This window comes from Salarias fasciatus, chromosome 4 (genome assembly GCF_902148845.1).
Source record: "Salarias fasciatus chromosome 4, fSalaFa1.1, whole genome shotgun sequence".
Taxonomy (NCBI): domain Eukaryota; kingdom Metazoa; phylum Chordata; class Actinopteri; order Blenniiformes; family Blenniidae; genus Salarias; species Salarias fasciatus.
In genome coordinates this window covers 6,860,111-6,884,153 of record NC_043748.1, presented here as the reverse complement: position 1 = coordinate 6,884,153, position 24,043 = coordinate 6,860,111, and the positions used below count along the sequence as shown (strand labels likewise).

Here is a 24,043-nt window from a genome sequence, read left to right as displayed (position 1 = left end):
AACACCCAATTACTCCGATTTTTTAAAGGGATTTGTACAAATTTGTTTGCACAAATTAAATTAGTACCTTCAGTTTGGTAAAAGTTACTCTATCTTAAGTCATGATTTGAATATAAAAGGAAATTTACACACACATTCATTGTGATGCTAAAAGAAATTAACACTAAACGACTTGTTAAGAAAAAGACTTCATCAGTCAAAACAATTGTCCAATGAATGCTTTTTATTATGCAAGATTTTTTAACCTCTTTTTAAAGGGTGTCAGTCAACGTCACTTAAGTAAATTAGCTTTTTGAATTCAAAATAATTCAGACAATGAAGACCTCACAGGAGCTCACGTGTGACACCATAATTCCCCGTGCTAATTAATGACTTAAAAAAGCAGCTGAGATGATGAAATAAGTTTGTTTTCTATGTTTTGTGCAACAACGTACATCGTGTGTCAGCGGCTGATACAAATAGCTATTCTCGGCATGTGTAGTTATAAATGTCAGCAACACAAAACCTTATTGTTTGACACCCGCCTGTGGTGCCCCCCCCAGCGTGGCTTGCAGCATCAGGCAGCCTCTGTTTCCTGTGTGGTTATGGAGACGGAGACGGAGCACCTGCCCTCGTGCCTGAGCACTGTTCCCAGCAGCTTGCTAATGTCAACCTGCCTGATACGCACAGCAGGGTGGGGGCTCCGAGGCAGCGGCAATTTTCCACTGCATGCGAATGAGACTGGAGAGCAATCTGCTGGCCTAAGAGCCTCATAATCAGCACATCATTATCGGGAGGGGGTTGGTGCACGGGGTGAGGAGGGAAAGGGGAAAAAATAAAAAAAGGGAGGTAGCAATAGATGACACCAAATGAGCCCCCGGTTGCAATGAGACGTTGTGAGGCATAGGGGAAAAGGAGGAGTTAGCATTTGCAGAGTGAAAGGACAGGGGAACAGATTCAGTGCGAAACTATAAAAGCACAGCATAAAAGGGACTGAGGTGAGGCAGTATCCCACAGACAGAGAGTAGCACCTCTGTTTACACTTCAACCAGGCTCTTTGAAAAGCAGCGGCAGGCTTTTCTTGGCTCAGGGAAGCTTGGATGTTCCCTTTTAGTCAATATAACCGCTGGTCTTCAAAACTCACAGAATCTAATGGAGCACATACAAATGTATTGTGACAGGTCTTTGAAGCTTACCATGTCCTGCATGCATTTTTCAGCGAGTTCAAAAAGACCGGGGACAACAAAGCTGCTATCTCAACTCAAATGTACCTTCCTTTTGTTTTCAGAAGTGCCCGCCATTTGTGCGTACTCAAACTTGCCTTTAATCCTTTGTCTGGCGATAAGGAAATCATTCTGCCCGGGTGAGCATTTACAGGCACAAACAGACTCCTACTTGATCTCGGTGCAATTCCTGAATCGCATTAAATTGCTGGAGAGCAGGTTATTTCGAAAGCTCCTGTTCTATGTGAGGGTTTTGGCTGCTTCTGCTTCCTGACCCCACCACAGAATCAGCCTCCAACGCAGAGAGAAAAATACTTTCACCAAACACTTTCTTACTGTGACCCAGTTAATATTTCATCCGCATTAGTAAACACTTCAAAAGAAGAGACCAAAACACAGCTATTTGGAAAGATTTAGTTGTCATCAGGTAATTTTGTAATCCAGGCTCTCGGTTTTAATATGTCAACAATCAATCATGCTGTCCAAACAGATTTCCCCTCCCGCTCTGCGCCGCGTGGTGGCAGTAGCGTACAGAGCACGTGGCGGCTTGGCACCGCTCGGCTCATCAGGTCGCGCGCGCCGCTCGAACCTCTGATGGTCAATTCAGAAAATACATGGATGTGTAGCGAGAGGTAACATGGAATGGTGAAGCTTGAGGACAGCTCGAGAGTGTTTCAGGAGGAGGGGAGCGTTTTCACCCGGATCCAGGACGCCTGGAGAACTGCTGCACCGAGGAGAGAGTTTCTCTCAACTGAAATACATAAGTCGGAATCATCTCAAACTGAATCAGGTCAACTGGACTTGATCCCGAGCCTCGTGCTGTCCCTCTTTGGCCAGGCTGTCCACTCGCGAGCTGTGCGTTAACTTGGAGAGTCAATGTCTGGTCCCCCCCCCCCCCCTCTTTTATTTTTCTTTTTTCTTCTTTCTCTCCCCCTCCTCTCTGTCTGCGATCCGTCCAGAGATGATGGGGAGCAGTAAGAAGATGATGTCAATACTCTCGCACACTTGACAGCCGAGCAAATTCAATTGGACTGACTCCGCCTCGCGCGCGCGGGACAAGTCCACGGGCTCCCCACACACACACACACACACACACTCCGCAACCGCGCGCCCGTCTGCGCGCGTGTCGCTCGTCTGTGACTCTCCACGCTCTCTCTCTCTCTCTCTCTCTCTCTCTCTCTCTCTCTCACCCCCTTCCTCCCCCCTCCAGTCCCCCCCCCCCCCCCCCCCCTCCGCCGCCGCCCCCCGCCCCTCCATCAACAGTGAGGAGCGCAGTCTGACGCGCAGGACCAGCAGCAGTCAGGACTCTTTCCCCGGGAGTGCGCGCGGCCACCGAGCAACATGTTCCCAGCGTGGAGGATCCGCACCGGGGGCTCGACGGTGCCGGCGGCGGCGCGGCGGAGCGCGCGGGGAGCCGGACAGGTGTGGGTGTCCTGCTGGGCGCTCCTGTGGGCGACTCGGATCCTCAGCGCGCGGGCTCAAGGTAGGACGCGCTCCTCAGTTCTTCCACCCCAACTAAAGTATGAGCTGTGGAGGGTTTTTTTTTTTTAAAAAAATACATATTTGTAAGATTAGACAAAAAAATTTAGACAGAAAAGAAATTATGATCTCAAAAAAATTTTGTTCAAAAAACAAACTTGAGGCAAGATTCTCAGTGAGTGTGAAACGTGATGTTTTCTAAGTGAGACGAAATCGGTCCATCTTCTTATTGCCTTAAACAATAACGGTTTCATCTCCTCCACAATCCCTGCTCTCACCACAAGGCCACTTGACTGTTCAAGGAAAACGACCTGCCTCTTCAGAGCACTCAGCTCTCTGCCAGGTGTTAGTTGTTTCAAGGGATTTTTTTCCTCCCTCTCTCTCCTTGTGAGCATCTTAGAATACCTCAGCCATTCAAAAACCATCCTATGGAAAATAGTAATAATAAAACCCCTCCTATTCCTGCTGCTTCACCTCTGTTAAATTGTCTTAATTCCCATGTTTAACTGCCTGTTTTAGAGCTATCAGCCCTTTTGAAATGTTGGATTAGTGGCTTTGCTGCTTCTTGTGACCTGTCGGAGGTCCAGCCGCCCTGGAAGCCCGAGAAGAAATTGTTGGACTGCAGCAGTAGATTGAGCTGCCCCTCCTGCCTGCAGGCCATCATAATAATCCATCATTAACTTGTGTGAATATAACTGGAGGACAGTAAAACAGGGGCCTTGTTTGAACGCTGCACAGCATTTCCCTAACGTCCACTTTCATATCCGACACTCCTGTTATGCAGTTTGACTGTAATGAATGCATCACGTTTAAGTGTTTCTTCTCTTGTGAGTGGAATAGCCTGAATGTGACACATGGTTGGATTTGAAGCTGTTGGGTTTTGATGACAGGACGTGATAAAATATACAGTGAATGTGTGACGATGGCAGAAAGGGATGGCAGGTAAAACCATCTTGTTTCCATATTCACACCCGGGAAAGTGAAAAGCAAACAAACAAAAACACCAACAACAATCAAACAATCACATAAAAATAGCTGAAGGTAAGTTGATAGAGGACAAAGCCTGTGTGCTTTTCATTACAGAGGGGTAAGCACAGCCTACAAAGCAAGACAGGCACATGTTTGATGTACAAATCCTCGAAACATTTACTCCTCTATTTCCCAGAGAACAGAAATGTCTTGTATTGGAAGTTGATTCGTATTTGAAGTGGCTTTCCTATGCACTCCCCCATCTTATAATCGCGACGCTCGGTGCACCAAAGTGCTAAAAGCGGCATAATCCCTTTGCTTGTTTGTCTTTGAACAGGTCGCATTGCTCTAAAGTGCTCCCAACCTTATCTGAGAAGAGTCTCAGGCGTCTCTTATTATGCAGGGCACAGTTCCTCTAGCTGTTATTAGCATCCTTTTCTCAAGCTAACATGCCTGGAGTGTGTGAGGATCTGTTGAGCGCTTCCCGGCTACTTCACAGGGCTTCACCTTTCCTCTCCAAACAGACCTCGTTCTTATCCTTGCAGTTGGTATTCTGGCCCCTTAAATGTTCCCCGGCTGTGCATTAGCATTGGTGAGAGATTCGCTCCTGCTCTTTCAGTCGAGAGGGGCCTTCTCTATGGAGCACGGTCCACGCTCTCGCTCCTTTAGTCGAGACGCAATTGCACTGTTTGCAGGGGGTCCTCTCGGCGTTCGGAGAGGTCTTGTTCCCCTGAAGTAGGAAGCGGATCCGGTCCTCACGGGGGAAATCCTTGTTTGCAAATGACTGGCGGCGCGGCGCCGCCGCCGCCTGCACGTTAAAAGTTGGAGGTGCTGCAGTCGCTCCCCGAGAGGGGAGGACCTCTGAGGGTGTCATAAATTAGGCGACGCACAGGCACACGAGTTTCCCCGGGGAACCGGAGGTGACATGTTGTTTTTCAGCAGGTTCCCAGCGAGGCTCCTGCTGCGTTTAATACAGCTGGCTGCTCCAGTGCATAAGAGGATACATGATAGATCCACAGGGGGAACCTTTCTACAGGCTGCTCTCAGCAAGCCATTTTAAGACTCATTTAGAGCCCTCTTTGAAACACCAAGTAAATAGATGTGAGGTTTTGTCTTTCTTACCCTCTTAGCGGTCTTTGTACCACTTCATACCTCCTCACAGTGACTGTTTCTATGTGCATCTTGTTGTGTGTGTGTGTGTTTTCACTGATTCTCATGTTCCTGTCTGTTGAGCTTTAATCTAGATAGCAGCATTGACATTCTGCCAACCGGCAGCTGCTATAATTTTCTGGACGTACGTTATTATGCAGTTTGACAGCTGTCAGCCATTTCCAAATCTTTAAATCTTATGATAATCCGCCATGCTTACAAAAAAAAAAAAAAAAAAAAAAGCATTTGTTTAAAACACTCTGAATCCTTGTGTGATTAAAACTGCCTGCTCTAATGCAGGCACCAGATCATAACTCATCCACATCAGTGACACACTAACACACACACACGCAAACACAGCCATGGAAAGATAGAAAAATCAATATGTACAAGATTACACAACTCCATCAGGAGAAATATAATACAGTTTTAATAGAATCAAAGGCATCCCCCTGCCTCCTACCATGAATGATGCCAAACCTGTTGGTCTGCACCCACTCCTACCACGCTCCGCCACAGATAACAGAGCAGCTGAATCACTTTTACATGTCGATAAAGTCGTCCTGAATGTTCACTGACATGCTGCACCGGCCACAGGACCCTGGTTTCACATTAAACGCCAATCACGCAATCTATACATGATGAAATCGTTGCATTTTTTTTTTTCCAGAACTTGAAGCATTTTGATCACTTCAGAAGCGCCACTTCTCAGCTGCCGCGCCGTAATTGTGCACACTGTATATTTAAAACATATGTATCTCCCTGCTGGGTGAAATGCAGTTAATTAAACATGTTTACTTCTCCAGAGAGCGAACAGCTGCTGGAATTTGGACTAAACGCTTGTTTTCATTGCAATGTGTCTCATGCCAAAGACCAGCCAGTGGCTTGCACAGCCCCAGGTGAAATGTGGCGGCAGACTGACTTCCAAATCACACTCCTTGTATGTCTTTAACGCCTGTTTTCCCCCCACGTTCTCGTGTCTGTCTGCTTGGCTGGGTTTTTTTTTTTTTTTTTTTTTTTTTTTTGGCAGCCAAATGTCATCTACACATGTTTATTCATGTTGCTACAGGATGTTTTATCCACAAAGATGGAGCACATCACAACCAAATTAGATTTAAGCAGGGGAAAAAAAAAAGAAAAGAAGTGTGCTCAGTGGCAAAAAAAAGTCAAATTAAAAAAAATGAAAAGAGGAAGATTTTTTTTTTTTCCATTTGAAATTAAGCGTATTGTTTCACAAAGGGAGGAAAACAGGAGCGCACCTCAGACGTGTTTAAGGGTGACAAATGATTACAATCAATTTTATTGTTGAAGAACAATTGGGCCATTGCACTGTCAATGGTTTTTAGCTTCAGGAAGCTTTTAATTGGCTCAGCCGAGCAGCAAAACTGTGTTTATAGTTCATAATGGAAATGTAATCAAATTAACTTGTACTGCGGGGTTTTGGCATTCGCCCCTTGCCTAGTAATTGCCATTTACCCAAAGGGCTACGGTGAAGGCTATTTGCATGGGGCAAGGAGTCCTATCTTCCTCAGTGTGTCTGCCACATTGCTGTCTGCATATCATCACTCACAATGAGGAAGTCAAGCTTTTCTTGAGCCGTGTCTGTGCAAAGGACCGTTTTGATAGCGCCAACAGAATTCTAAATGTAATGCTTCATCATAAAAACAATGCTATATTCCACATACACATTTTTGATTATAAACAGGTTCAAAGTTCCTGATTTCTACATCGGAGTCGGAGGTTTTTACCAAAGGAGCTTTTGGGTCACTGCCTAGATCAGCCGGTAAACCAGGAAAATCCGTCTGCCGCCATTAAGATTAAAATTTCATTGTGTTTTCAGAAACAATACTGCATGTAATCAAGTTATGAATAATACACGAACAACCCTCAACTGTAAAAGTCTTGAGAATATGATAAAAGGGGATTCCTGTATTGCCATACTGAAGAGGTTTTTTTTTTTTTTTTAATCTGTCATAAGCTTAGAACAGTTTCCACTTGGTGACATTTAGTGAATTTAAAAAGAAATCTGCACACACCAGTCGGCAAAGCCCATTGAAAAAGAAAAATCTGGATGTTGATTCATTTCCACTCGTGTCAAAAGAATACAAATCTAAAAAAAAACTGACTGTTGCGTGCAAAAGCTTTTTTTTATTTTCTAACTTTTGGTTGGAATTTTATTTGCTCAAGTACGATCACAGTAACCTTCACTGTATCTTAAAGTTCGGCATAAAAAAAAAAAAAAACAAAGCCCCTGGGATAAGTCAGCATGTTCACTTCACAGATTTTTTTTTCTTTCTCTGAGTGGAAAACACAGTTTGGATGAGGGGTAGGTTACTAAAACTAGATTTTTCAGTGGTTGCAGAATTGATTTGGAGGCAAAAATCTTCTTTCGGGTACTGACTTTTTTTACTCACATCGCTGGGAGAGGTTTTGTTTCCACGTCTTGTTGTTTACTTGATGAGATTGACGGTAAAAAGCGCTGCGGGGAGAGAACTGACAAAATTTTTTTCACATATTAATTTCTCCTGGCTGAAAAGTCTAATCAATCTGACGAAGGGCTCGGAGGCACCTCGGCTATCAAGAACCGCGAAAGTGTCTGCGGACGGGAAACCGAACGCAAAAATGACCTTGGATATCACCAGGAGGGGGACGTGAAGTGGCACTTTTCGGCTAATTTGTCTGGTATCGTTTGATCAAACGGCACGCGCGTCGTCGTCGGTCCCCTGTCAGAAGTATGATCGTGAGTGGAGTCGTTTCGGAAGACGCCTTTAAAAATGGCGCCGTTACTTTAATCCTGGGAGGAGAAGTGTTGTACTTGCGCGGGTATTCTTGGACCATACATCTGTCTCGGAGCCCCCCAAGCTGTTCTATGTAAACATTTGAACAACACAAGAGCAACTGAAGAGAAACTGTGGTGAGAAACAATGCTTTTTTACAGCGTAATGTGCTCACTGAATCTCTGCTCTCATCCAGCTCGCCCCTCCTGGGGACGAGTGAGTGTATTCTTGTGTTGTGAATAAAATGGCAAAAGAGACAAAGAAATAGAGAAATGGGAGAAGAAGAAAAAAAATATCTGTGATGTGGTGGTGGGGGGTGGCGGTCCCTGCTTTTTTTCCTCCCTGTCAAAGTATAAAAAAAAACAACTGGTAGTAGCAATCCATTTTTCGTTGTCCGTTCACATCAATGAATTCACATCTTGACAACATGCTTGATTCTCCACTACAGCCAGCGCCACGAGTCGCCACAGCCGGACGCGGCATGGACGCACGCGCACGCCAACGCCGCAGCTAAACTTTATATCCAGACAAAGGAAGAGAAAATATAAATGAGTCCCCCAAAACAGAAAGAATATGTTTGGTTTTTGAGCTTCTTTAACAGTCACAGATGATGTTGAGGTTTATATTTTTTATACATGCGTGAGGATGAGATCAGAGGTGAGCGGGTTTGCAGGCTGGAGTCCGGCCGACGGCTCGGTTCCCGGCCTTGTCTGGAAATCTGCAGAGTGGTTTGCTGCTGTGCTCGAGCTCCGCTTGGCAGCAGGCCTGCCGTACCCACCAGGGGGCCTGGCGCAACGCCCCTCACTGCATCTCAATGCCTTGTGCTCGGTATCGATTAGAACCGGCGCTGACGCGCGTTCCCCATTGTCCCGTTCTGGGACGCGCGGGACCGCACCGCGTCCGATTTTGTTTACGCACACCTGCCATTATTTCCCTTCTCCTGGAGACGGTGGAGGCTCGGCGTCAGGGCCCACCCCGCTCCTGTCAGAGCCTGACAGCACTCCACCCTAACTGGAAACAACAGAGACACCGGGGAATGCCTGTATATGGACGTTAAGGCGTGGAACACGTGAAGGCATCAATCAACTGAGTTACATTCAGAAAAGAAAAAAAAAAAAAATCACACCTATAATCTCATCCAACACAGCTTTTGTGTTTGCTGATAAGGAATGCTGGGCTGCTGTACATGGCAGAGCGGAGCAGGTTGTCATTGTCGTGGCGGCGGTTTAATGTATACATATCTCTGATCAGCGTCCTTGCCCGTAACGTCGGCAGAGTGTCAGTGGAGTGTAGTGGTGATAGGAGCTGACAATAACACTGCAGGCTTCTTCTCTATGGCTCAAGTCACATCTGGATTCCCTCCCCTTGGCCTTGCAGCGTGAGCCATGAATGTACTTTCGGTGTCAGATTTGAAGCATATGGTGATACTGAAACTAAGATGAAAACCTATAAATTCTACCTGTTAGTAATCTAGTAAACGCAGTTTTTTTCTTGTTTTATTTTTAACTCCATCATGCCTTTAAGGGTATATTTACTGACACCGCATTTGATCATGTCCTGGATCATTACATTTTCATTTGTATGCTAAGTAAAGAATTGATTTGTAAATTCCGAGTACCTAATTGATATACACACAATAAACACAAGGTTTAAAAAAAAAAAGGAGGGCGGTGGTCTGAAAGTTTGACTGCTTGAGTGATACGAATTATGCCAGTGTACAGCACACAGTAAAAATCGATGCCGCCCAGCAGCAAGTTAAATGAGCAAATTGAGAAAGTTGTGGTATTCCTTTTGCCTTAACGTGCCTTCAGAATTAATAGGTGCAGGGCCACTGAGAGTCGGCGTTTGACAATGAAGCATGATCCCGCCAATACGCAAATCGAGTCTGCCGTGTATTTCTGCCTGGAATGATTTAGGATCAGTTTGGGGGAGCTCCTCGGAGGTTAAGTGCGGAGTCTGTGGTGCATTGCACCTCTGAAAAGCAACCGATGCTGACAGAGATGAAAGAGATCCCGTGCAGATGCGTTTGCCTATTTATTTTAATTTTAAAGTCATCTTGAAAGAGGAATCCAGTAAAAGTGCCTTTATTGCTTTAATGCAGATTTGCTGATGCACAGAAGTCTGATCTGCTCAAATCTGTGTGCATGCTAACAGTGGCGCACATTTCTTTATTCTAACACATACACACCGCCACAAATACATGTAAATTTTTCATTACCGCTAAACGAAGCTTTCTCAGAAGACCAAAACAAGTATATGGATGCTGTTTTCAGCACAACTAATGAAAGTGGGGCAAAGCCACAGTGTCTCGTGCGAATAGACAATATCAGAATCAGCTTTTTCAGCGTGAGGCGTCATGTTCTGATGGTCCTCCGTGCAAAATACTTTCCAATTTAACCTGTCTCCCCGCCACGCCGCAGCCGCTGCCAGCTGCAGCGAGGTGCAGGCGAACGGGGGAACAGAGGCGAATATTGCGATGGATGTTGATGCCGGGGTGGGGTATTGATGGAGGAAAGAAAGAAGAGCGCTGCATCAGTGGGGTAGAGATTGCTGTGGTGTACAGTAGCACAAATCCTAAATTCTGTGCAGATCCGACGGTAGCTAGGAAACAGCTGACAGTAAAATGGGGGGGATCAAAGGGATTAGTGTGCCCAGTTTGAGCCCAAACAGTAACCCTTACACTTCTCCTATTGGCGGGCTTTTTATACAATCACCCCTGCGTTTGGCCGCTTTTCGCGGCCTGTTAGAGGCAACCGGTCTCTGTCTGTTCACTCGTGAGTCTATTTTTAATTTGATATCACCCTTACTCACACTATTTAGCTCTTGTATACGCTCAGAAGTTGGCAATGTGTGTAAAAAGGTCACAGTTTCAATTTTAGAAGAGAATAAGCCAGACACACGCACGCACACACACACAGAGACACACAAAACGACTGATGCCCACACAGAAAGACGCCAGACAAAACAAAGACGTTGCATCTGAAGGAAGAGGATGCACATGTCAGGCCTAATCAGCGCTGCCTTTTGTGATCTGAGTGAGATTTCCTGTCAGTGCGGCCGGAGACGCAGCCTGTTTAATTCTGCAGGGGACTGCCGTGTCCCGGGTGCTTCGGTCACTGTCTCCTCTTGTCTCAGAGCCAGACTGAAGTAACTAAACAAATGAGCTCAAGCGTCCCCTGTTGGGGACGTGCACTGTACTGCACCAGAAGGTCTTGTGATGGTATCGGGCCCCTCGCGTCCCTGCCGGAGAGGCGGAGGACACGTGAACACACTCAGAGCTTTACTCAAGAGAGTGAAGCCAAGTCGGATTCACGTCACATACGACATACATGTGATGGCTCAAAACTGATCTGTGATGCTTGAAATAAGCAGAATCGTTGTGGCAGCCCCAGAGTCTCCTGGCGTCCCTCATCGCGAGCGGGTTTTTGCACGCGGACGCACGGCGGCTGCAGCTCCTCGTACTTGCAGAAGCGTTGTGCATCATTTCAGCGTCTTTGTCCCGGAATTCTTTGCAAAGTGTTGCAGCCGTTTGAAGCTTTCCAAGAGTCATTTTCTTCTTCTGTGAAAGAACTTTTTTTTTTTTTTTTCCAGCATATATCTTATTGTAACAATGCCGGACATGTTCTTTGCCGGTGGGGACTGCAGAAATGGGAGAGTCAGTGGGATTATATCAGTTTAATGAAGTTGCTCCAGCCCATGTTTAATTTCATAAAATTCAATTAAAAAGCTTTACTCCCATTTCTGTAATAACTCAAGGGGCTGTCATCATTAGATTATAGGGAAATAATTGTGTGAGAAGAAATGACCAGTCAAAAAATGTGATCTGGTATTGTGCCTGTGCCGTATCTTTCAACCGGTTCACAGTGAACAGTCTCCAGGAATAAAAACCCCGCAGTGTGATGGTTGAGCAAGGACACAGGATGGAATATGGATTCTATAATAATAAAACTAAGCTTTTATGATATACAAGGTTAAGAAGAATCACAGCTGTTAGATCTCAAGGAATGAGTTCAATCACTGTCGTGCAGCAGCAGCTACCTTTCTGCTTTCATCTCGCTCTGTGGACTCTGCTCTCAATGTTCGAATTTTATTGTTGGATGTCCTTTTATTGCTCAATACAGTACATATGTTACCATGGGGCCAGCACTCATCCCCTGCCCCTTCTGCATTAGTGAAGAACAGTGAAGAGGAATGGAAAAAGGAAAAAAAAAAAAAAAAGAAAAGACAAGGCGACTGACAGGGAAAACATCTACCCGACCAGCCTCGGTACAAACAGACTGCGGCGCTGACACATGCAAACTCAAAGGGTGGCGGTGTTTAAAAGCTTTAATCACACCAGTTCCACTCTGCATCATTGAAAGCTTGTTTTATTAATGTTGTCCAGAGTGAAGTACGTTGGGGTTTGAAAGGGGGGGTGGGGGGGGTGGGGGGGTGCATTGTGCTCTTGATTTAAAGTGGGGTGGAGCAGAAACAATGGCCATGAAAAAAACATGGCAAGGCTGTGAGAACCAGCCCACTTCCATTACTTGAGAAGGCACGGTGCCCAAAACGCTCCATGAGGAAGTGGATGTGCGGTATGGAGACAAGCATTCGCATATAATGTTTCTTAATGATTCTATAACGGCAATACTTTATGAGGGAATGTACAGTCGTGTCGGTTTCGGAGGACAAGTGTTTTTTTTTCCCCCGATAAAACTCACAGAGGGAGTCGACTTGATCTTCGCTCGACTCTGTTGCATTAGTTCGTCTTGTGTTTTACGTGACACATACAAGCCAATCAAAGCGGAGCATGCCGTGTTTGAACAAGTGAAGTTAAGCCTTGCGCGAGTCTGATGTCTAATTGCTCTCATTAGCACGCCAGTTATTCTGCGCAATTAACCGACTGCCACCAAGAATGTTATGAGGCCGATCAGTGCAGTGGGGTCAAGGGGAAAAAAAGGTTGTAATTAATTCACACTTAAATAAATGATTTTATGTTTGAAAGGCTGATACAATAGCATTTTTGTTGTGATTCCCCAAGTGGAGGCCGCAGAGTGTGTGTGTGTGTGTGTGTGTTTAGTTTGTGTCGTGTGGAAATGAGGAAGTGCGCACAGTCGATGGAAATCAGGAGCCATTGTTGTTTGACAGTAGGCACCTTTGCAGTGATTGCCTGTGTTATTAATTTGTGAGATGAGAAGAGGCAGGCTCCTCCAGCCTCTGATGGTTACGCGCCGCATTAAAGAACTGCTGCTATGAATGACACTCAGGACTAATGAATATGAATACATTTATAAAAATAGGCACAGGCTCCCCTCTCTCTGCAGATTGGGAGTGACAGTCACATTGGCTGGGCATGGCTGATGAGAGAAGGAACCGCTGCCCCTGGAGATAGGAGATGTTGCAGGGATCAGACAAACAACCCGCACGCACACACACACACATTCATACACACTGTCTCACACACACACACACACACACACAGGCGAATGCTTCGGCATGTTGATATTGGAAAAGGCTTCGGCATTTAAGAGAGACAGTCCTGTCATCTCATGACGCTGTTTCCTTATTGAACATATGCAAGATGACAGATCAAAGCTTGTGTCTAATCTGCTTTTACACTCGATGACTGAAATGATAATTATCTCATGATGCATCAAGGTCTCAACAATTTGATCGTATTATTAGTCATACTGGGCTGGTCAAAGGCCTGAAAGAGGTGGGGTTTTTTTTTTTTTTTGTGCTTTTGAAAATCCACAGGTTTTCTTTTTTTTATCACGAGCTAGTGATTTATTCTGCAACAGATTTACATCACCTGTCAACAAACCTATGGATTGTTTCCTGTGGGAACAAATGCAGTGATTTATAATCATTAGCACAAAATTCATTACTTTCAGACAGACTTTGGTGGCAGAAGATTATGCCAATACATCTTTCCACAGTTGTAATTTGACATTGAAACGCAATCATTACCGCGCATGTTAATTTATAATAAGCCGCTGCTAACCGAAAGACATTTACTCCGATTGTTTTCACACGCTCGCATAAAGCAGACAGGAGAGCTTTTAGTATCATAGCTGACTGAATCATCCATCTTTTATACCACTTAGGGTCACCCATTGCTGGGGCCTGTCCCAGATGACATTGAGGGAAGGGCAGGAGGATAAACCCCAGATAGATAGATAGATAGATAGATAGATAGATAGATAGGAATTGGCAATATTGCATCACTGAATAATGATGGATATGCAAAGCAAGAATATGCAAATCTGATCATCTGCTTCCCTCGGTCGGCGATAATTTTAATTGATTAATTGGAGATGTTTATTGGATTGGTTGCGGCTTAACAATTGGAGATGGTATTTGTCAAGCTGTTCGGTGCAACAGCTCGACTGTGTTACACATTTCTTCTCCGAAGCGTTAATGTCCTTATTTCTTGGAGTTTTGAAGCAGCGGCACGACCAATCCCTCAAAGATTTGCGAAGCACTTTGATTGAGATAAGTGGGATATTCGCCGCCTCTGACAGACGTAACCTTGGCGAGTATTCTCTGGCAGCCACCCGAGGAGCACGGCAGACTGCGAACGCCGGACATTGGGCATGACAGCGCCGCGGCGCTAACCTTGAGCCAGGTTCCCGTGGAGCGGCGCCGCGGTATTTAAGGCCCAGAGAAAACTCATTGAGCAGCTGACTGAACTGGGTTAGACTGCACCGACGGATGTAAGCCATCACACTGAACTAATTAACAGTCGAAACAACCTTGAAAACTGAAGACAACACTCTGTTTGCAACATTGAGCCCCACCACATTCAACCCCCCTGTTTTTTTTCTTGTGTGTGTGTGTGTATAATGTGCTACACACCCCAATTCATTTATTTTGCACTTGAATAACAGTTACTTTATAATCTTTTCTCAACAGCTGAAATTAGGTTAGAAGTACCTTCCCATCAAACTGTTGTGTTGCAAATTGGAGAGACATAGCAGACAGATAAAAGCACTCCATGTTGCCCCTTAGTAGAAGAAGAAGAAAAAAAAAACAGAGAAGAAAAACATGTTTTGTGGGGAAGGAGGGAGATTGAAATGTGGGAACAATCTTAGAAAAACGCTCATCACTTTCTAGGATGCTCATGACTCCTCTGCTCATTGAGGTGACTCACTTGTTTACTTGCTATTTGCATGTCACAATGTTGGTGTTCATGGTGTTGCCCAAAGAAAGTGAATATTTGTGCCCGTGACATACGTTCGCGTGACTCACAAACGCTGAAAATGGAATTACTGTCGGGGGGAAACTTGTCAGATTCTGTCAGATTTGAACTCTTGCGCTGCTCAGCCCCAGGGGTCCTGTTTGATTTTCCTCCTGATTCAGTCAGGTTGCCATTTTCTTCTGAGGGGTAGTTTGGCATGAGATGCTTCTGGGGGTCAGGGGCCAATTCGCCATTATTGAATAATAAATAAATAGAAATTTGTTCCGGCCGTGGCTGATCCCTGTTGTTTCCGTTCCCCTCACTGAGGCACACAGGCGGCAGCTGGAGCCTTGTATTCTCTGTAATGACCTGTATATATGCAGGGTTTCATATTTCAATCACCGCCACGGCGGTAGAAATTGGTGGTTTAAGATGAAGTTGAAATTGGAAAGTGGCTATCCTGTCTGCATGAGGAAGCACATTTGAATCCCGGTGGAGAAGGTGCTTGGCAGCGGCATCTGGAACACAAACCGACAAGTTCTTACGAGTGGAGTTTAAGTTCCAGCCACAAGTGCTTCGACGCCTTTCAAGCCTTAGCCAAATGATTTTTCAGTGGAGGTCGCATCAGGGACATGAGATTTGAGGAAGTATTTCATAATAGCCCCATAATCAATGATTCATCGCTGGAAATATTAATGAGCCATAAATGATGTATTGGGCTCTGATGAGGTAGATCTACAATCACATCGTTAAATGTCACAGGACTGTTCATTCATGGTAATTAGGTATTTGTAATAATTAATGCTTCGTGTTATTTTCCCATAAAGTCTGTATGGAAAATGATGTGCCAATACGCGTTCCTTTGCTTTCTGTCATTGTGCCCGGAGACTGTCAAAAATGAGTTTAAGCCTTTCACCTTTCATTTTCACCGTCACCTATTTCTGTTACTCACACGGTTTCTACTCTCTGCTACATTAGCTGAATATTCATTATGTAGCTAATAGTGGTGCCTTTGAAGAGGAATGATCATATTTAATTTCCTCGCCTGAGAAGGAACAAGTTAGCGAGGAGAGGGTGCTGCAGAGGAGTGTATGGAGAAGATAAAGGGGAGGGTGTGAGAAAATTAGATCAAGCGATGAATGAAGTGGCGCTGGGGCATGGAGTTTATGGACAGGCAGTGGTTGGACAGATGGAGGGAGGTGAGATGAGTCTAGTGATTACTGTAAGATTATATTGCCCTATCTGCCTGATAGCATTGATTGATCTGCACATGTACCTTCAGAATCCTCCATCTTTTCTCACTGCCAGTACTTTATATGAGGGTGCATTGTTCCCACTGTTTACCTCCCTTGGAAAAAAAAAAGAGAATCCTTCTTTCCACGTCTATGAGCGGATCAGATTATTAAAAAAAGAAAAAAAAAGAAAAAAAAGCTCAACCAGTGGCCACAGCGGTATTTCTTCACCCCAGCCGCTGCAGTCCCTGGCTGTGTTTATCGCTTTATCGATTACCATCACAAGGCAGTAATTTGCCGGGACTTGGAGGGACATGATTAAAGATCCGCTGGCGATGCATGGTGGCTCAAGTTGGTTCTGGAGTGTCATGTTGATGAACACACGCTGACATACATACACACATGCACAGACACTCACACACTGGCGAGCACAGAGTGCTTGAGGGAGGGCGGTGTGCAGTGCATTCCTGTCATAGACATCAATGGCTTTAAATCTCCTGAGCTAACCTTTTAATGCTCTCAGATCCTTATGGCTGGCTGGATAATTGATTGTGTTTGGTCTAATGGGATTAAGAGGCAGTAGTGGCCTTGGGCTGGACACAGTGGCAGTGATGGCAGCCATGCTAGTGGATTGGAAGATGGTAGATAGAAGCGTATGAAGTGAATGAAGTGTGGACTGTATTGACAGAGGAGTGTGTGTGTGTGTGTGTGTGTGTGTGTGTGGTAGAGAGAGGGAGGGAGGGAGGAAGGGAGAGACAGACAGAATGAGACCAACTGACAGGGACAGCAGGTTAGAACAGAGCTGGAGAAAAGCTGCAGATTAGGAAAAAGAGAGACAGAGTATTAAAAACAGGGTAGAATAGATAGCTGCAGGTCTGCTTCTCAGTCCATCCCTAATTAGCTGTATGAGAAAACTCGGGAGCTGATGGTATCCCCAAGTGAAAAGCTTGTTAGCGTAAGAGATGCTATCTGCTGGCTATTGGTTTTGGCTGTGTTTTGCTCACTGGGTGAGTCACTGGGTCTGCGGTGTGCGGCAAGATGAAAGCGACGGGAAAATGAGTGCCAAGGTGGCGAAGCCCATCCCCCCCCACCCTCTTATCGGCCAGGATAAAGCCCGTCCCGTCCTCACGTATCAACAGCCGCCGCGCTTTAGCCTCATCCCTTACTCCGTAGCCTGTTTGAATGTGCCAGTCTGCGAGCCCCCCTTTCTTCTCTGAATTATTTTTAACTTCCCACTACACTTGGGACGAGATAAAAGCAGAAGTTTGTGTGGGAGTGTGGTGAGGGATGAGGCTGCAGTAAAGTTTTTTTGTTTTTTTTTTCCCAGACCCTTCTTGTCGTGCGACGTGTGGCAGCCGTGTGCGTCCGGAACCGCCGGTCTCTACTGTATGTGCGCGGCTGCGGCGCAGAGATGTCGTCATCAGCGGCAGTGTTTGAGATTTTCCTTTTGCGAGGCATTTCTTTAGCACAACACACCTCCCTCTCCAGCTATGGCGTCTACAGCCAGGCAAAAACCTCCAGCATGAGGGTTAATGCGGCCTGTCATTGCAGGATTGCTGGCTCTATTCACGAGTCCAGCCAGCCAGATCATGCCACAGATCCAGGTTTTGTCTCTGGTGAATAGAGAGGCTGCCGCAGCCCTCCAGCCCTTTATACTGGGCCACATTTTCACTTGGGCTTGGAATACGCCAGGTCAGGATAAATGTTGCCGTTTTGCCAGCTTCCCCTGGCAGGAGTAGTGAAAGTGTGTGATTGTGCATATGTGTGCATCAGTGGCAGTACAAGTGTTGGTTAATGAGAGACAAACAGATGAGAGAACGGGGCAGGGTATAAGTAGAGGCAGATGATAAATCTGGTGTGCGTGGAGTGGACTGCAAACATGAGAACGTACATGGAAGTACGACAAATCATCCGCTGTATTTGTGAGTTCGACAAAATGTGTCACTCTGACCTGGCTGGCTGCCTATTCTTGTCGAAGAGACGACAGGTGAAGGGTTGCTATGGTTACCTGGAGTAGGGGTAGGGTTGGAATAAGTGTTTTTTGTGTGGTGGCCGTGTAATCTCACAGTCACAACTTTTCTGCGCCTCACACCTTCTGGTTTTTTTTTTTAAGGTAATGGGTGATACTGTACCACCATATGCCTGCTCACGTGGGTTGAGTGGCAGTTTGCGCACGTGTGAAAAAGAGCTATCAGTCAGCCCTGTTCTCACTCCGTGGGGACGTACCAGTGCGCTGTGCCGGCCCGTGGCGGGCCAGATGCTGCCTCGCTGTGCTCTGCTGCCCTCTTTCCTCCCCCCCCACCGCCGTTCACTGGCCCTCGCAGACCGCTTCGCCCAACAGCTCTAAATCTCTTTAATTCTATCATCTGTTGCCCATCAAGGGCAGCAATTTGGTCTTTACGCAGCATTTTAGTGCACCATTAAAAAAACCTGCAGCGATGGTGGTCGAGCCCTGAAGCAGGGAGGTGGACTCTTCATTCCCGGGGTCTTCTCTGGTGATTCTGTGTCGCCGTCTCTGGGGACGCATCGGACTCTAAAAATGGCTTCTGAAAAGGACACAAAGATCACACGAAACATCTCCACCAGGCTAACCCTCGTCGCTACATAATCATGTCTGTCAGCACATGATCTATACACTGCAATAACCACGGAGGCCACACAGTGAAGCAGTGAGAATACTTACCAGCTCATAGTTTTCACATTTCTTGAAAGTTATCTACTTTAGACATGTTGGAGTTAGTCACTGTTTGGTATCTAGTTTATTACTTGAGGTTTGACCTTTACCAAGACCTGGAGAAATGACAGGTGCAGCTGCAAGGATATTGCAGATACCAGTTTTTATGCAATCTTGAACATCTTCACCATTATTTTTTTTCGGTGATTGGAAATGGCTCTCGCTGAGTTAATGACTTTTCTATCTCCCAGATGGAGCGAAACACCCACGCTCAAAACATGACAGAACAATAACTTGTAAGTAATTCTTCCCTGCGAAATTATACTAGTACGAATTGTTTACATCATTACGGCAGCCGCGCACTAGACTAACCCGAAGCTACTCCAGCTTAATAAGCTGCCGGTTTCACCATGGAATGCGTGAGGGGTCTCCCGAGGTCATGTTTCACTGGTTTACTCCTGCTAATGGGGAGTTGGATCAACTGGCGTTGGCCTTTTGCCACTCTGGCAAGCAACTCTCCTCCTCTAAGGTGAGGGAGAGGCTATGTCCTTAACAGACCTGACACTGACTCGAAGAGTGATTGGCCTCTCTTAATCAGTGGAGTGCCTTGCAGCTGCAGGGAGTCTCTGCGCGGCGGACCTGTCCTACTGCCCCATGGTCCGGCTCACTTTTTCAAGTCCAGGGAATTGAAATAAAGGAGATATTTTCAGTTTTTGTGCGGGAATACCAATGCAGGCATATTAAAAGCACAGCAGAAAAGAAATAGATTTTATTCAGTTAAATGTGTATAATGCATCTGGCCATAGCTATTCTCAGGCAGTGTTGGTGTTTTGTAACAAGTGTCCCTGAAAATGAGCAACACAACCCAAGCATTCTCACTGAGTGAATCACAAAGCATAGACCACAACCATCATTACATCTAAAAAGGATGTAGCACTGGGTGAAGTATTTTCTCTCTTTGTCTACACACATGAATACATCCATCAGCCCAAACACCAAGACCACTGACAAGAAAAGCAAATAACACCAGTTATCTTTTTTTATCATGGCACCTGTCAGTGGGTGGGATATGATAGGCAGTGTTTAAACTTTTTTCTTTTCTTCCATAAGGGGGGTGTGTGAGTGTTGAGAAACATGGGAAAAGAGGAGGATTAAAGAGAGTTTATAATGGGACACATTCCAGAAGATTCATTCAGAACATCTCCAAATTGCTGCTTTTGTGAGGTGCTGCTGATCCGCTGTGACTAGTATTCATCATAAGTGGCCCGATGAAGGGAAAGCGGTGCACTGACGAGAGGGTCATGGGTAGTCAAGGCTCATTGAGTCACTCTGGGAATGAAGCTGAGTCAGTGAAGTCCAATCCAACATTGGAGCTTCTGCAATGCAGTGTTGAAATTGTTGCAAAAATTAATGCTGTTTTTTTTTTTCTCAGTTTTTTTGAAAGGCATGAGGTTACTGAAGTAGTATTATGACTTCTGCATGTCTGGAGAGCTTTGTGCATCATGATTTGTGCGTCTAAATTCTGTGTAATGATATTTCCACACACAGTCATGTCTGTGAGCAATTCAAAACCAGCAAGTTATCTCAAATATTTTTGGACAGAAACCTTGGCAAAGCTCTCTCTCTCTCCCTCACACACACTCACAACATGAAAACTCTTCACAGAATTTCCCCCTAACACTAGATGAGGCACATACAGATTTCAGTATGCACAAGCAAATCTTATTATAGATGTATAAATATTGTTTTGCCACTATATAGTACAGCAAAACCCTATAAGATGTTGCAGCTGACACAGTGGATCCAGATTTTCTGTGTTCAGACCAGTCAGAGCCCATGTTGGTACTCCTGCTGAAGGTGCTAAAAGTGAGAACTTCATAAGGGAGCGCTGAACATAGGTGGCCTTGTCTAATGGATCCTAATTCCTTTTTGAATTCTGCTCTGCCGGGCAGCAAATGGCACCAGACTCCACTATTGGAAGACGCAAGCAAACGGAGCCATGTGTGAAGCTTATTAAAACTGTGAAAGTTGGATCCTGCGATCCAGGTGCGTGTTACTGTGACAAGTACCACCTACCTAATCATGCGCACCATGCCCACCCATTATGGAAACAGTGATATTCCCCGATGGCGGCGGTCTCGTCGAGGATAATGCAACCAGCCACAAAGCGTAAATGGACGCCCTCACAAGTCTTGCTTACTTGATATCTTAAACAGCAGACAATTTCTACCATTACAGCACAACAAAGATGTTTACTGATGTAAAAAAGAAACTTTATTCATCTATTTGATGAGATTATTATCTGTAAATATTTCCTGTCTACCTATTTACTCTGGCGTCTCGTCGGCACTGCGTTTCTCCCATCTGGGAGTGTTTTTCACCCAGTATCTCGCAGACAAAGATAAACACCGGTGCTGTTTGCTGGTGAGCCAGTGTCAACAGCGGTGATGTCACTGATACCCATTGTAACAAACAAACCGCCAAACAACGATACGGGATTAGCTTCCCGACAATCAGGGACAGCCCAAGGGTAGCGGAGAGATACGGGCCTGCGAAGTGCTTTGGTTTCCACACATCTCGGCGACAGCTGTCTGTCCACATGTCAGCGTGAGCAACAAATCTAATCCAAGGCTTGGTGGCACCTCGAACATACAGCGGCGGTGACAGAACGCGGAGCGACAACATGCGCGACCCCCTCCCTTCCTCCCTCCGTCTCGCTCTTCGGATGCTAGGTGCTGGATTATTCGTGGTGTGGCAGATCATCCGGAGGCCTCTCACCCGCACCCAGCCAGCCTCGGATGTGGATTAGTGGCCTCGTAATCTGACGGCTTGCAGTGGCACATGTCAACCATGGAGTGTCTGCAGGAAAAATCAGGATGAGTCACAAAGGTTGGATAATCTAGGATATAGAGCACTGGAGTTTTTCTTCTTTTTTTTTTTCTCCCTTTTTTTCCTCTATTTTCCCACAACAACCAGCACCACCCTCTCGCTCACCCCCACACCGTTCAGACAATAACAGACATGTGTTCAGATATGCGCACACACTTTAGACGTATATACAGACTTCCCCTCACCGGACCCCACGGGCTTTCTTGACATTACCACCCTGACATTACCCCCACAGCACAAAATCCAGCCTGGGATTCCTGTCACATCCCTCCATGGGCAAGACTCACATTTTCATTACGGTGGAGCCAGTGGCGCCGCACAACCTTTCTCTCCTCTCTTCCTCTCCTCTTCTTCTTCTCTTCATCACGGTGTCAATCATCACAATGCTGTCACTCTGGATCTGTCTCTGAACTAAGCTGTCTCAGAGCTAAGATCCAGACACACTCGAGAGGCAGAAACAGACTACTCACCCAGACGCTTCACTCTTCAAGTTGTACCAGTATTTCACTGCTTCCTGCCCCTCGACACTTTTTTTTTTGAGTTTTTCTTTCCAATTTTTTTTTTTTTTACTCGTTTTTTACTGATCTAATTTGCAATATTTCCACATATTAGATGAAGCCTGTACATGCGGAACAGAGTACACATGGCCAGGGAATTGAGAAGTGCAAATAATTCCCTCATGTGGAAAGGCTGCAATTAACTGGGGATGTCAGCCTTTGTAAAATATAATTGAGTTCAGGACGAAATGAACGTCTCTAATCCGGCCGACAGAGCACTGTCAATCAGTGTTCCTCGCATTCCCAAAACCAACTGTCACGCTTGTTTATGTCTGTCTCTCTGCCGAGGTTTTGGACACTAATGCTCTGGCAGCTGCCTCCTGCCTTTAATGCGTGGGTGACTGGGTGACTTTGTGCGTGCGCGGTGGGAGCGCGGCGTCGCGCTACGGGGAGACACCGGACATCTGTTTTCTCTGGTCAGGAAGTGAGATAACATTGCGCGCTGAGGCGTGGCGTCAGACACCTGTGTGATTGAGGAAACATTTTCCCCATTATTGAGCATAAATCGCCTCCTGCGACGTGCGGAGCGATATCGGCGGCGGGGGGGGGGGAATATATCTATTAGCATAGCGCGCCTTCACCTCAATTCTGAGGGTCAAATAACAGTCCGCAATTCAGCCGCCTCTCTCTCTCTCTCTCTCTCTCTCTCTCTCTCTGCTGTAGATACTGTATGTGAATTACCGTGCCCGTCATTGCAGTGCCGTGCGAGGCGACTTCAAGACATCCTGCTGGAAATGTCAGCCATTTACAACGCTCAGATATTGCCTGTCACCGCAAAAGAAAAGAAAAAAAAAAAAAGACCAGTGTTGACCTTAAAGGGTCTGGATAAATGAGCCCACTTAGAGAGCTCTCCTTTTTCTTTCTTCATAATTCCTCTCCACCTGTCTCTCCTATGGCGGCGTCTGCTTCGGGTCGTGCTCTGTGGCCTTTCGCTAATCAACCCTCTAACTCGGAGCTAAAGGGCTGGGAACACATCAGATATCAGCATGTCTCTCAAAAAATACTCCCCGTGCCTTTGTCTAGTGTGTATCACACAGGTTCGTTTTTTTTTTTCTTTTTTTTTTTTTTTGTGTGTGTGTGTCTAATAATTGTCTTTCAAGAGCCTCTTTAGCGATCCCCACAGACTCCCAACAGGCTCCCATGGAAATGGATTAATTACAGGGTGTTTGACAAATGGCTGCCCGCAGTTGCGGTGCCTTCTGAAACTCTCTCAACTAATCAGCTGAAGACAGAGTTTGGTCACTCGGTGCGACCCCGTCGCCGGGCTGACACGGGAGCCGCGGATGAAGGGCCCCCAGTCAGAGATTAATTGCGTTGCACTCCGAGAGCCGCTCGCTAACAGACGGGTTCATCTCAGTCATCTCATTTGGAATAGTCGTCCTTTACTCCAGCACACCTGTAGACTCATTTCCATTGGGGAATACGTGTAACTATCTTCAAACTCCATATTTTTAACAGTTAAATGATGTAGGAATGATTGGTTCATATTAAGTATTGAAAGTTAATTCTAACCAAATGCATATGGCTACCCTGTGTTGCAGATGATGAACAACTAATCTGCTCAAATCCTTAATTTTTTTTTGTATTAAAAATGAGTTTTCAGTATGTAGCTGTACCTGCTTTTCCTCCATAAGAGGATGTGACACTTGTTTCTGTTTCGGTGGTTCAAAATTAGCTGCTGAAGTCAGAATATTAATTTAATTTATTCAGTTACAACTTTCAAAAAACAGGGAAATGCCTGCAGCGGTTGTTGATAAATGTGAACAACCCCAAAATGACTGAGTACAGCAGGAATACAGAGCAGTGCCCGTGTGTGTATACCTCCAACAACAGCTTTGTAGGTGAGTAAATGTGCCACACAAACGTGTGTGTGTGTGTGTGTGTGTGTGTGTGTGTGTATGTGTATGTGGAGGGAGCAGGAGGCTGGATGTGGGGGGGAGCCGGTGGGGTGTTGGG

The 24,043-nt window shown here is 45.7% G+C and overlaps 1 pseudogene; it reads left to right on the top strand.

Annotated features, from left to right (window-relative positions):
* Positions 1 to 2,470: 2,470 nt before the first annotated feature.
* The window catches only part of LOC115386760 (protein sidekick-2-like), a 47,974-nt pseudogene continuing 26,401 nt past the window's right edge, over positions 2,471 to 24,043 (top strand).